This window comes from Rousettus aegyptiacus, unplaced genomic scaffold (assembly GCF_014176215.1).
Source record: "Rousettus aegyptiacus isolate mRouAeg1 unplaced genomic scaffold, mRouAeg1.p scaffold_m13_p_10, whole genome shotgun sequence".
NCBI lineage: Eukaryota > Metazoa > Chordata > Mammalia > Chiroptera > Pteropodidae > Rousettus > Rousettus aegyptiacus.
Window position 1 is genome coordinate 71,641,648 of NW_023416285.1, and position 15,856 is coordinate 71,657,503.

Below are 15,856 nucleotides of genomic sequence, written 5' to 3' on the forward strand. Positions count from 1 at the left end.
AAATTCAAACATTAGATTTTTTTTCCATTTACAATGTAATGCAAAGGGAAAAAAGAAAAAATAACAAGTTCTACTCAACATGATGTTAATTTACAGCATATGTTTTTAAACCTCAGTGTTGGGTTGCAAAGGCAATCCTTCCCTTGACTACACATGTTCCTAAAGATGGATATGAATAACCTACCATTTTGAATCGACTGCTTTCTATTCTTACACAACTAAAAAGTATTATAAATTCCCTGTCTCATCCTCACCTTTACTTTTGCCCTTTCCTTTGTGGTTAATGCAAAGGAACAATTCAACTGGCCTAGAAGCAGATGGTCCAGCTGAGATTAAGCGTGAACACCCTAATGAAGTAAAATTTATGAGATATTCATTTCCTATCGCTTTAATTTTGCCATTTGCCACTCGTTTTCAAAAATATCACAGGCAATATAAAACAATAATTTTCAAATGTTTTAAAAACAATAAGTTCTTTTCCTTCAACACCAATAACAAAATCTATCCAGAAGCCAAATATGTAAGACAGCTAGCTCAAGGTGAGATTGCCTCAGTTAAAGGAAGGTAGAAGAAGTGGAGACTTCCTAGGAACAACCACTCCCAGCCCAACAATCAAGGTCTCTGCCACTCCCGAGATCTCCTGAATAAAACATTAGTTAGATCATGTCATAGATGATGCTCAAGGCCCTCCAACAGCTGCCCCTCAGAGATTAAAACCTGAAGTCCAGAGCTTGCCCAACTTGTTCTGGTCTCTGACCACCTCTCCATCATTTATGTCCTAATACATTTTCCTTCCCACCAACTGCCATCCCATTCCTACCAACATCTTGATGCCCACTCCACTATTGCTACTATCTTTACTATATTCCCTGAACAAGTTAAATATACTTGCTCCTCAGCTCTTCCTCATTTGCTGTTCCCGTTGTGCAAGATGCTTTTCCCCCACAAAACCATATTGCTTCTTCCCTTATTTCTTCCAGGTCTCTGTTAAAGTGTTATCTCCTCTGAGAGGGCTTCTTGGCTTTCCAGCACAAAGCAGAACTCTTCTACCCCATCACTCTCTATCCACATTATTTTTCTTATTAGCACTTACATACTAATCACATATTTCTCTATTGATGTATATATTTATTTACTGCATGTGTCTCTCAGTTAAATGTGACCTCATTAGGATAGAATATTTGTTTTGTTCGCTACCAGTTCATAAATTGCACCTGACACACAGTAGGTGTTCAATAAGTGTGCCGTTTGAATAAATGAATGTGATACCTATACATGGTACACTAGGCAGTTTTAAACTGCCATATGTAAGTCAATTCTATTCTATAGGCAAATATGCGAACCCTGTCAAAAATGACATGAGATACTGGAGGTGTTACAAACATAGCACCCGAAAGTACAAGTTGTTTGGAGATCCGAATTTTGTGTCTTAGGCTTAGACTTGGGAAATACAGAGGTTTGTGAATGGTGGAAATAAATCTCATGAATGCAGATTATTTTTACTCAGAAGCTTCATGGAATATCAGAAAGGATATGAGAATTACAGAGAAAAAAGTTATTGTTTGATACATCTTCCTGGTATCCACCATGCTCTGGCCCATGGTGCATGAAAAATCCACCAGGTCCAAAGGTCTCTACACAATGGGGATAGAGGGGGTCTCTGGCTTCTTGTTTCTATCCACCCCCTTCCAAAAAAACTGTATCAGTTCCAAGAAATAGTTTATACCCACATACGAGACATTAATGGTGCTTTTCAACAAGCCGCATCACCCAGGCCTGATGTCCAGGGTCTCCATTCTGAAATTCTTGCTGCGCCTTTCTTATGCAATATCTTTTTTTTCTTCATCCGCACCTCAGGATTCAGGGGTCTCCCTTATATATACACTTAGAAGCTTTGCACTGGCTGATCCAGTCTACCAAAGCAAAAGCTGATGACCACTTTAAAAACATACCTAGAGAATATGAAATCCTATGGCTTAAGCAAAGGACTAAATTTTAGAAATTATTTAAATAAACAAGGCTGGACCAAAGAAAGTGCTCAACTAAAGAACCCTGGCATTCTCAATATTCATTTAACACAGGTTTTATCAGAGCAGGAAGCAAGTACAAAGTAATGGGGCCCGAGTTACTGGGAACAAAGTTGGGTTGCTCTGAACATTACTACAACCCATGTTTAATAAACTTAACATGCTGCAGTCAACTATTTTGCTATTAAAAATTAATGTTTTACATATTTTATAGATCCCTGACACCTTGATCTTAAGAAATTTTGTTGCTTTTATCCTGCCTAGAACATTCTTCTCCTCTTTACTCCTGGATAACGCCTATCCATGTTTCAGGCCTCAGCTTCTCTTTCTATCAATCCCTCAGGGAGGCTACCCCTGACTCCTTTCCCACCCCCCAGAGGTCTGTTCCATTGCCCACTCCCATACAGCCTCCAAACCTGGACTTTTCCTTTAATGCTCTTAAGTCATCCATAATCGACATACAGCATTTACCTTTTTAATATCTGTTTCCCTTGCTAGGGGAGCTCGACATAGGCTGGAGCCACATTTGTATTACTCAGTGTTGCATCCTCAACATCTAGCCTGGGGTAAATGCCCAGTCCATCTGGTGAGTAAAGGAATAAATGAATGAAACACAACCTGAACTACATGTTAACACTACCATGGATGTTTGCAACAGCTCCAAGTTATTAGGGTAACAGATTCCCCTACATAAGAAAAACTAGTGATCCTTGAAGGAAGATGTGGGTCATTTTCTCATGGCTCCCATTCACAAACCACTCTAATGGGATCATTCAAATCTCTGCAGGTACACCTACAGGGTCAGGAAGCTCATGAAACCTTGGGCTTGAGTTCTAATCAATAAGCCAAATATCATTCCAAAGCTTCAAGCAGACAATAAACAAACAGCAACCAAAAAACAACAACAAGGAGTCCTTTTCAATGCCAAATGCAGCAACACTCTTGGCATTGGGTCATTCCTCTATGTCTCATAAGTAAGAACTCCTGAGGCACCCAGAAAACTGGCAGCCTCAGAAGCAGCAGGAAACAGAAACTCTCAGTGGACACCACCATGGTGAGGAGAGTACTCGAGTGGTGTCTTTGGCACTGAGTATCAACTTCGAAGAACTAAAGCAAGAGAAAAAGAACATGGCAAACACAACATGATGTATATATCTGACATCTAAGTTGAGGAACTCACCTTTGAAAATTCCAAGAAATGTTCATTAGGTGAGATTTTCTAAGCAAGAGAATGCAGTGCAAGTGAGGGTGAAAACAGGAAATCTAAATTGGTGATGTTAGGACTTCATTTGTATCTGTAAGGTGGTGTGCTTGGTAACCTTTAGATATTACCGATACACATTAGGTATAAAGAAGAAGAGAAAGAGAAGAGAGTTCAGAACATTATGAGTAGAGAGTGAGCAATCCTGGCATTAAAAAAAAAACATCCCTCCTCGAAGAGAGAGACAGCATTAGAATCACCACTATGAGCTACAAACTTTACAAAGAAGCGGGAACTGATGAGTGAATGCCAAAGCAGCAAGCAACATAACATGACAGTGATGCCTGGATTGTCAAAGCTTTGGAAGTTTTCCTAATCCTTGTTTAATCTCCTGGGAGATTTTTTCCCCGTAGAAATGCATCTTTAACTTCATAATGAAAATCAAGAGGCAAATAGATTTGGTTTTATAGCCAACTTATAAAAAGAAATCCCATTAATGAATGGACATCTGTATTTATAAAAAGGAGTTCTAGACAGTGTCCATCTAGCCTCTGAGGACTGTCCTCAATTCATTCAGTCAACACATACTTACTGAGCTAGGCACTATTTTATCTGTTGAGGATACTGCAGTGAACAAAACTCTCTGCCTCCACAGAATTTACATCCTAGGGAGGAGAAGAAGAAAGCAAAAAGAGTATGTTATACAGTCTTCAGAGAGGAAGTAGGGAGGTCAGTGAGTGTGGGGGCAGGCCAGGTCTCACTGAGAAGAAGAGATTTTGATCCTTTACTCAGGATGTGCTTGCTCACATTGAAAATTTGATCAAAGCCTTAAAGAAGCTGAAGGAGCAAGTTGTGTGGATCTGGGGGGAAGACAGTTTCAGGCAGAGGAAAAGCCAAGCAGGAAGGGCTGCTCTTCACATGTCCCAGATACAGCAGGGCTGGTGTGGACGGAGTGTGGTGATCCTGGGAGAGCGAGATTAGAGAAGGGGAACAAGAGGGGCAGATAATGGCCTTTGCAGGCTTTGTGCGGGCTTTCATCTGACAGGGGAAAGCACTGCAATCTGAGCAGAGACGTGGCATGACCTGACTTAACCTTTAAAAAGCATTACTCTGGCAGTGGCTGTACACATACAGGATATATTTGACCTGAAGCCCCTCCCCAAAATTATAACTTAAACTTGCAGAGTTCCTATCTATCCACCAGCTCAACTACAGTATCCCTACTGAGATTTTCAAAATGGGGCTGAGGGGTCATTTTGCAAAAATGCAGAAAACAGCAATTCTGTCACACAGGGTAGTACAGAATGGAATGGAGTTACTGCTCCACAAATAAGTCAGGTAATACACGTGCCCAAGTCTAAGGCTTATGGACCATACTGAGAGCTCAGTTTGAGTCTAGTCATACATTCATGGGTACAGTGGCCAAGGGGAATGTGAGGGGAGAAGAAAGAAAACAAAAAACAAAAAATGAAAGGACCGTATCTGACCCAAATCCTAAAATCCAGTCTTGATGAAAAAACCAGGGATTGCTGCCCCAAGACTGAAGTGTGTTCTATCAGCCAGGAAGCACTTACTCTGATGTTTGATGGTGACCTTTAGTCCTAGAGATTCCAGGACAGACATGATTTCATATATAGTAGCCCACTGGTTCCACAATTCATTAAAATGCCCCTGCAGAACTTCCCATAAAGCTATAAACAGAAAACATTAAGGGTCTCTGTCACAGAAAAAAAAGAGGATAGCTAGAGGAAGAGATTCTATCAAGGGGGACTAACTTTCAGCCATAATGAGAAAGGGGTGGAGGTGGGGTCCTGAGGGTGCACAGTGGTTGAGTCCTGGGCTGGAACCACTATGCATTCCTATGTACCTGGGTCCATAATCCTCACTGAAAGAGATAATGCGATTACACTCAGGCACTCAAAAAGGCCAGTTCTTGTCCCTCTTCCCTGTGTTAGTCTATCATCTTTTAAGAAAGCAGAAAGAGAAAAGCAGGCTTTAGACAAGTATGATATGATTCCATTTTTGCTAAACATACACACAAACATACATACGCATACTAAAAAAAAAAATCCAGAAGAATGTAAATCAAGTGTTTACAATCACTATCTCTGGATAGTGGTATTAGGGGTAATGGTTGTTAATTTTTTTCTGGCTTTATGAAATATAATAGACAATTAGTTGCTCGTATTTACATTGATTTTTTTCAATTATACTTGGCATACAATAATATATTAGTTTTATTTGTACAGCATGGAGATTAGAGATCTATGTAACTCACAAAGTGATCACCCCACTAAATCTAGTATCTTACTTCCCCTTACATATTTATTACATCATTAACTATTTTGCTTATGCTACACTTTATATCACTACGTCTATTTTGCAACTATCCATTTGTACTTCTTAATCCCTTTGCCCTTTTTCACCGTCCCCTCGACATCCCTCTCATCTAGTAGCCCTCAAAATATTCTCTGTATCTATGAGTTTGTTTCATTTTCGTTGTTGCTGTTGTTTATTTTGTTCTTTAGATTCCACATGTACGTGAAATAATGCGGTATCTATCTTTCTCTATCCAACCCATTTCATTCAATGCAATGCCCTCTAGGTCCATCAAGGCAATATCTTTTTCCATCCCCTTCCTTTCAGTCTGTATGTGTCTTTTAATCTGAAGCGAGTCTCTTGTAGAAAGCATATATAGGAGTCTTGTTTTCTTATTCATTCAGCCACCCTATCTTTTGGTTGGAACACTTAATTCTTTTCCATTTGAGGTACTTGTTGATAGGAATGTAGTTATTACCATTCTTTATTCATGTTTTTGATACATGTTTTTTTCTTCTTAAAGAAGTCCTTCAAATATCATCTGTAATACTGGCTTGGTGCTGATAAATTCCTTCAGCTTATGTTTGTCTGGGAGGCTCTTTATCTGTCCTTTGATTCTAAATGATAGCTTCATTGGATAAAGTATTCTTGGTCATAGATCCTGGGTTTTCATCACTTCGAATATTTTGTGCCACGCCCTTCTGTCCTGCAAAGTTTCTTTTGAGATATCAGCTGCCAGTCTTATGGATGCTTCTTCATAGATAACTAACTGCTTTTAAGATTCTCTCTTTGTATTTAATCTTTGGCATTTTAATTACAATGTGTCTTGGTGTGGACCTGTTTAAGTTCCTCTTGTTTCGGACTCTCCGAGCTTCTTGGGGCTGTATGTCTATTTCCTTCATCCTGTTAGGGAAGTTTTCCATCATTAGTTCTTCAAATAACTTTTCAACTTCTCATTCTTTTTCTTCTCCTTCAGGTACCCTTATGACACGGATATTTTTACATTTAATTTTGTCCCATAGGCTCAAACGATTATTATTATCGTCTTGGTTTCTCTTTTCTTGCCATCCTAATTAGGTGTCCTTGGCTTCCCCATTCTCTGTATCAGAGGTTTGATCCTCTTCTTCATCCACTCTGTTGATCCCCTCTAATATACTCTTTGTCTCAGAAAATGTATTTGTCATTTCTAACTGATTCCTTTTTATAATTTCTATTTCCATTTCTATGTTTTTTATCTCTTTGTTAAAGTTCTCACTGAGTTCATCTACATTTCCCCTAAGTTTATTGAGCACCTTTATAACCAATGTTTTGAACCCTGCATCTGTTAGATTTCTTGACCCCATTTTTCCTGGAGCTCTGTTCTATTCTCTCATATGGTTTCTATTTCTTTGTCTTCCTATTTTGGCTGCCTTTCTGTGTCTGTTTCTATGTATTAAGCAAAGCTCCTGAGTCTCCCAGTCTTTTTAGTGTGGCTTCGTGTAGTACGTGTTCAATGGCACAGTACTGAGAGGGGTTCAGCTGCAGGCCAAATTTAGCCCCAGCCTGTGCCCTTCCAAGGCCACCTATTAAGATTCAGCAAGCAGTCCACAGATGCTGTGCTTATAGTTGCTTCAAAAGGCAACACCAGAAACCGAGGTCAGCTGCTACCAGTGTGGGTCTTCGAGCTGCTCAGGAAGGAGCACCAGACTCACCATGGATACAATTGGATATGGTGTGGGTGGGGCCACAAGTTGGGGGAGACGGAGTTTCCGGAAATCCTCTGGGTGGAGAGGCCTCCATTATCCAGTTCGATGGCCTCTCAGCTATGGCGGCACTGAGTTTGCACACTAGAAGTGGAGAGGGATCAACAGAGGAGCAATGGATATCGCCAGCACTTCTGCCTAGGAGAGATCCTCACCTCCAGCCGTCATTCCAATAACTTAATGTTATCCTCTACATCCCTGGTGCTGCCCAAGCAGCCTACCTGGCTGTTCAGAGAGACCAAGTCCATCACCGCAAGTCTGGTCGTGGACACGACCCCTTTAAGAGGCATCTGCTGCTGCCATAGCCTCTGTACCACTCAGCCACTGGGGACCAAGCAGTCTCCTGTCTTCATCCCCTCCTAATTCCTACTCACGCGGGGAAATGTCTTATTTCTCTCTTTAGGGCTTCTGTTCATCTAGAGCCCAAGTGACTGCTTGCTGTTGCTCTGTGTTTCCATCAGAACTTTGATTTGGTTGCAAGAGGGATGAACAAATCTTCTATCATCTATGCCATTTTGGCAGGGCCCCACTCTGGATTTTAGGGGTAATGTTTTTATTGTTGTTCATCTATATTTTTTCTTCTTCCACAATAAACATGAATTATTCATTTTTTTAGAGGCAGGGAAGTATTACATTGCAGAAAGTGTCCCAATACAAATGGTTGACATGAAAAAGAAAGTCCCTGAAAAACTAATGTTTTGTCATCTTAAAATGCCTGAAAGCAAAACAAACTAATTAATTAATTAATTAATTAAAATAAAAATTTATGAAAGTAGCTCCTGAATCACTAGTCAGTGAAGCCCAGTTTTGGTTTTGGAATACATGGCCAGCACATCCTCCAACCCATAAACAGACTGGACTGAGGATGGCATGGACATTAGGGACTGGAGTACGTCTTCCACAAGGAAGTGTGTTGTACTAGTCCTCTTGTTTAATATAAGCTTGCTGATAAAAAAAAAAAATTCAAATCAAGTGACTGGAATTTTGGATGGGTTTCACTGATAGGGAAAGGATTCCTTGCTATCCACATCTAACAGGATACAGAAAAGGCTAAGCACCAGATATTGCTGCATCTTCCCTTTCTTCTATCTGGATTTGTCTTATTTTACTTCCATATTGTATATTAGGTATTTTGAAGATGGTTAGTTATAGGTTGTCAGACTTAAAAGAGCCACACTTGAACTTGACCTCGAGGAAAAGGCATTGCCCTTAAATGTTACCCTGGGAGATAGATGTAATAACTGGATGTGACAATTGGTTGTTTCTCTCATGAGGAGTATGTGATTACATTTTGGTTGAACATGGGACGGTTATGATCCATTCTTGTGATTGTATGATATACATACCAGGCAGCCAAGGGACAGACTGTCCTGGACTACAATGACAACTATTTCATCCTTTTTCTTCTGGTAACATACTCTCTGCCCCTGGCTATAGTGGTAAGCATCAGATCCAGGTCAACCAATCATAATATCCATCCTTTGGCAGAGATTGGTTGGTCCAGAGAGTGGGCATTTGTCCCAAAGTAGAGTGAATCAGTGTCCTTGCCTGGGATTCATATATAAGCACTGAACAAAAGAAACTCTCTTTGCCTGAGTACTTAGCTGAGGCTGAGGGTGGCTGTGTGCTCTGGCATGTGGAGAGGGTGAATCTTCAGGGGAAGGGAATGAGGATAACTAGAAAAGAGAAACTGAGACCTGCAGGGATGAAGAGTAGGTGGGCAGGGAAGAGGTCCTATCAGCACAAGTCCTTCCTTCCAGTTCTTCCAGTTGTTACAACTTCAATTGCTGTAGTGAATGTTACCCCTGTTAACCTTCTCAGCTACGACAGTCAATAAAGTCCTTTACTCCTTCAGCTGGTTTGAGTTGAGTGTATTGATAGATAACATCTCAACCCAAGGATTCAGCTACAATAACTATTATCAGAGACATTGGATCCAAACCCCTGTTTCTTTTTCAGAAAAGTAGCCTAACTCGTTTATTTTTCAATCAAATCTCTACTGATCTTCCAGTTTCCTGTTCTTAGTTTACCTACAATTGGTGTTAAAAGACCTCAGGATTAAAATGAGACAAATAAAGAATATAAACATTTGTCATCTGGCCACCCATTTCAACATTTCTCACAGCAACAATTGTTGTTAAGATAGACTTATGTTTCCTCTGTGGAATTCCTTGGTAACTGAACACAAATAAAGAAATCAGTCATGAGAAGGGGGCCCTCCGCATCACAGGGCAACTGGGGTGGGGAGATATGGAGCGCAAGGTTCCAATGAGAACAGTGTTTAATGTGTTAACCTCAAATACCCAGCACCTAACAGGAGTGCAACCTTGACAAATATGCAGAGTGTAGTCTCTCACCATAGGAATTACCAAAGAAGCTAAAAACAGAAACATGCACTGCATAATCTCTAACCTCAGGGGACAACAAAAACAGAATTGCTGTGTCAATCTCATTTCCTTGTTAGGCGCATTATCATAAATGCAAGCCTTTCGTTCTGAACACCACACTTGGCTAATATTTACCCGACTCTGGTTTCTGAAATATTAAATTCCACAGTAATTTTATTTTTTGCTTTTGATCTTTACTGTTTTGTTCATTTATCCATAAACATGAGCTACTGAACTGAGTTTAAAGTAAATGGCTAAGGTTGAAACCCAAGGCCATCCAGATTGTGATGCAGGACAGTGCAAATTTCCCCCGGTGGGGGAAGAGAAAGCCCTTCACTGAGAAGAAGAGAGTCCTTTGGCAGAGAGTATAGAAAGAATTCAACACAGATGCCAAATCTAAAGTCAAAAGGAAAGTTTATTAGAAAAGGGGTAACACCCCACAGACAGAATGTGGTCTCCTCTCAGAGAGTGAGAGGGACCCCAAGTGTTCAGAGCATTCAGTTTACATATCTTTATTTAGTTCCAATTTCCTTTGATATGGACATATAGTGAGGAAGGGGAAGAGGAAACGTATGTAGCCTGAAAGGCCTGCCGGCAGTTCCCAGCTTTTAATGCATAGGTTCCCCCATGGTTTTAACCATAGGGAATGAATGATTTTATTTGTACAGGACAGCCACTTGAAGATTCTGTTATTTCTATTTCTTCTTCCACTTGGTTGTTAGCAATCCCAGCAGAAATCTTCCTTTGTCCTGAAAGTGTCCTCCAGGCCTGGCTACAGTGCTGATCAGCATATTGCAATCTCTGAATACAGCTTAAGATCTTAATTCTCTCCTACAGTAATAGGACTAAATCAGCAGCCCAGGAAGGGAACTCATTGTTGAAGTAATAATAATAAATTTAAAATTTCTATCTTTGGATATCCCCATGTAAGATTTTTGATGACAATCCATGTGTTGATTTATCTTGTTGCTCTGTTTAGGAAGGAAGAGATTTATATGACGGATTTTCCTGGTTGTGGATGGTAAATGGAGTCTTATAATGTGAATTTTATAAATTCTCCCCTTTTGTCAAAATACTCTTATAGAGTGGTTTTGTGAAGGGGAATTGCTAGAATCACTCTGCAAAGCAGTACCTTGTATCACTTGACTAATTTTAAAAGTAGCTCATTCAATCAATTTTGGCAACTAAACTATTTTCTGAAATCCAGAATAGTAAAAACTTGAGAATAAGACAGGAACAAAATGGGAGACTGTTAAAAACAAGTCACAATGCATTTTAGGGTGTCTTCCATTTACGGAAACATTATCAGCAGGGGATAAAAGAGAGACCGTTACGGGATTCTCAAACAGAAGAGACAGGACATCAAGTCTATAAGCAGGAAGCAGAGTTTATTGATGCTAGCACCAGCTCAGTGGATTCTTATCCAAAGGCTGAGCCCCGATTGTATATGGTGGGCAGTTTTATTCGATCTTGTACTTCCGCATTCCTACATAGCTATAAGTATTCCATATAAGGAAAGAGAACATAAAGAGAACATTGATTGGCTGCCAAACTATAAGAAAACCAGCTCAATTGTTTTTAGCAGATTTTTGGACTCCTGTGTTGGTGAGAGAGTCCCGGGAGGGGGTGTGCAGTCAGGAACTAACTCATTCAATCGGGAAATGGTCCGGCAGGGTCAGGCTGCCACAACTGGAGTGCATCTGAGCCAGTGGCCACTCACTGATGCTGCAGGCCTGGAGCAGCTGGAAAACTTGGTCTCCTTCATGTGCCCACCCAGCAGAGGAGTGAGTTCTAAGCAATTATCCCAGTTTCACAGTTGAGGAAAATGAAACTCGGAGGGGCACCTAATCTGCCCAGAGCCACACAACTTGCCCACCATCTTGGAGCCAGTGAGTGGAGGCTAAATTTGGGTCCAGGGCTCCAGGCTCCAAGGTCTGTGCTCTTCACACAGCTTAGAGTGCAAACAGCAGAAGAGCCTGATCTATGGAGATCCCTCTCATGAACAGTTGTTCACTTGGGACTAAGATATACACAAAGGACTTCATTTGAATATACCTAATGAAGATGAACATGATGATGAGTTAAGCATTACCTAGTGTTTTCTGTGTGTCAAGATCTGTTATTGTGCCACATATTAATTCCTTTCATCTTCAGAACAATGCAGCCAAGTGGGCACTATTATTATCCCCATTTTATAGACAGGGAAATGAAGGTACTGAGAGTTAAGTGGTGTGAAGATACACAGCTGCTACATGGAAGAGCCAATATAAGACCCAAGCAACTGGTTCCAGAGCTCATACTCTTAACTTCCACACTCTTCTCGGACACACAGATAACAGCGAGTTGGCACATCCTACAATTTTGTAATTCCACATTGTCCCACTCAGACTTTTATTCAGAACAACACTCATACTACCCTTCTATTGGCAAAAGTGAGACACTTGGGAGACATGGAAGAACTTACAAGTTTCAAAGAAAAAAAAATGGGCTCTCTTGCTACATTACTCCATAGAAAAACAAATCAATGCTTGAAACCATATCTGTCTTCTTGGAAATCTGAAACACCTATGACAGTTTCAACAGACTGAAATCACATGCCCCCACAGGTTCAAGATGGGAGCTCCCCAAGACAGGCTCACACCATGGGTCTCTTCTTCTCTTCTGAATTTGTAGATCATCTTTCTTATGAAGCCTGAAGTACCACTTGTAGAAACAAAACAAAGCAAAGCGAAACCACTAGGCTCTTTCATTCAAAGGAAAGTAACCTAAGGAACAGCTGTTGTCATGCATATTACAGAAAATATAGTACTTGCTTTCCAGAGCAGAGTGCGTCCAGAGCAAGTCAAGTAATTGTTTGCAAGTCAAGTCATTGTGGACAAACAAGTCCAGATCCACCCTCCAAAGTTTCACCAACTAGGAAAGAGCAAAGCATAAAACCATCTTACTCTCGCTTTTGACATTCAAGATGGTCTTCCTTTGCTATTTCAGGTTTCTCTTACAATTACGAAGAAGGCTTTTCCCTTGATTTAGGGAACATTTTTATCCCACGGAAATGGGATAAACATTTTTATCCCACAGAAATGGGAGGTTGAAAGAGGAGCTATTAGTTCACTCTCAAAGATGCAGTAGAAAGCAGCTGCTTTTGTCTACCCAGCATCCCTTCCTTAGCAAACCACTCCCCTATGTGCGGCCCAGTGAACCAGGCCTAGCCTATAACAGAATGCTCTTTCTCAAGCAATAAAGATGGGTCACAGGATGGCATGTGAATAGTTATCTTTCTGCTATGCATTTTAAGCTGGAAAGATGACACATTGAGTCTTCTGTGGTAATATGGATGTAGAGAGGAAAAATTCCTGGAACCAGTGAGTCCCTTTTTCTCTAGTTTCTGTAGTCTTTAATTCCTTCTTGTGACATACCTTAGCATCCTTCTGATTTAAATGAGCCAATAAGTTCCCTTTGTGTTTAATCTGGTTTGAGTTAGATTTCTGTCTCTTGCAACCAAAAAAGTCATAATATAAAAGATTAAAAGTTTAAATTGCTGCCTCAAACTCTCACTGAAGGTGCCTGAGCTGAAGGTATTTCCCTCTCTTACAAAGGACTGAGTTTCTTTTATACCCAACAAACCTATCTTGCTTGTCTCCATCATCTTCTTGTCAGCTCATTTCTTTCTTTTTCACTCCACATTTACCTTGGACTTCAGGCATAACTTCAGAAACTTAACCTTTCTTTGAGAAGATGGGGAGATACCTATTAGCTTATCAACAGCAAAATGCTCAGGCATCCCAATGTGAGCTGGTCTTCCAAGTGGTTACCTTGATACCATGAGACATTTATTCCAGTCACACTGTCATTGTTTTAAGCAGTGGTTCTCAAGATAGCTGTATGTTTAGTTTGGGGAAGAGCCTGGGCATGAATATTTTTCAAAATTCTCCCAGCCAAGTTTAAGTCAGCCACAGTTAAGGTTGGCTGACTAAAAATATATTTTTACAAATTTTTAAATAATTTTTATTGTTATCTTGTTCTCTGACCATGCTCCTGGAGGTAGGGTTGGAAAAGGCATGTTGGCCCTGTGTAACTTTCCTTCAATATCCTTGGATGTGCTTGAATTCATTAGAGCATATTAGATATCTCCAGGGGTATGATGGGAATGATCAAAGATCCCTGTTCTTAATATCACTTACATATTGGCCCCGTGGTCTATAAACTCATGGGAACCCAGAAGTGTGCATATCTGCCGTGTGCATTTAAGCCTTCTGTCTACATACATTAAATCATACAATTCTGGTAGACTTGTTTTTAAAAAATCAAATCCTTGACCTTTCTGATATAATTCATTTTGGTTAACAGAGATTATCATATAACCTACCAAGATGGTATACATATTACTTTGCTAGAACTATAGTAAGAAAGTGCCACAATCAGAAGTTTGGACATAGAAACAGGCACACAGGAAGAACACCATGTGAAGATGAAGGCAGAGATTGGGGTAATGCTTCTACAAGCCAAGGAACAACAGAATTTGCCAGCAAACCAACCACCTAAAGCTAGATTCTTCCTCGCAGCCCTCAGAAGGAACAAATCTGGTTGGCACCTTGATCTCAGAGTTCTAGCCCCCAGAACTTTGAGAAAAATTTCTATGCTTTAAGCCTGGAATCCCCAACCCCCAGGCCACGGACTGGTATTGGCCCGTGACCTGTGAGGAACCGGAGTACACAACAGGAAGAGAGTGGCGGGCAAGCAAGCGAAGCTTTATCTGTATTCGCAGCTCTGGCCAGCACTAGCATCACCACCTCAGCTCCACCTCAGATCATCAGGCATTAGATTCTCATAGGAGCACCAATCCCTGGTGCAAAAAGTTTAGAGATGGCTGGTTTAAGCCACCCAGTTTGTCATACTTTGTTATGACAACCCTAAGAAACTAATATAGCCCATACAGAAAAAAAAGACTATGATTCTGTAATCATTCACCTTGATGCTGTCTGTAGTGGTGGGGGGTAAGACCCACAAGTTTGAATAACCTAAAAACAATAAGTCAGGAGTCACTGTTGATCTTCGTGCAACTTACGGATTTTATTACCAGCTGCTTTTTGAAGACAAAAGAAGAGGGGAAAAATAAAACTTTCCTCTTTATTAGCCTAGAAAGCAGATCCAAAAAGCCCAGCTGCCTGGACATTATATACAAGTCAGTTAGAAAATTATCACAATTTTTGCAACAAAAACATAATTCTATTGGCTTTCAAAATGGATACTTACTAAAGCTTTGTTAGTAAAACGAGAAATACTACAGGAAACCAAGACACCAGACATTTCCATATTACTTTCTTGGTTGAGTACATATGGCATGGATTAATTTGTAAAAGTTTCAGTAAAGCATATAATGTGTGATGTTACAAAACCGCAATTTGCCAGTACTTAAGATTATATTTCACTGGCTCAGTTCAGAACCTTCTCCACCAAAGGTGGTCCTTCTGTTGTAATATAGAATAAACTGTTGGCTTAAACACTAATTAACATTATGAAATGATCATTTCCTGTTGCAATAATACTCAAATAAAAAAAAATTAAGAGAGGGCAGAATAGAAATTGATCTTGCTGGTTGAGATGGCAAACTCTTCTTAGAAATGGAATCACCCACCGTTTGACTTGTTGTTAATACATCTCTTCAACTTTCTCTTAATGATGTTTTCCCTCCAACTTAATGTCCAACTTTATTCTAACGAATCACTCAAGTTTATACTTCTTTCCAGAGTGCATTCAGATCTTTGGGAGAAATCTTCTTTAGAAATTGAAAGAAAATGAAGAATAGAGAACAAAAGATAAAATTGACAAAGAATATTTGCTACTTTGATTAACAGAAAAATCTTGACTTGAGTTAAATTCTTCCATGATTTGTTTTATTTTATTTATGTCTTTGGGGAAATTTCTTCAATTCCTTGTTCTTTAGTTCTCTTACTTAAAGGGAAATAGCCCCAATATTATAATATTGGAAGGGTCAATGAACAATAAACTAATCCATTACCAAGACCCAGTTAGACAATGATGGTCAATTCTGGTCCTTTTGCTGGAGCCAACAGGAAAAAGGTATTCTCTTTCCACATAGGTAATGATTTCTGGTGACTAGATGAACACCACAAAGGAATAGCCTGCCAGAGAATGAATAAACACAAAGAAAATCAGAGG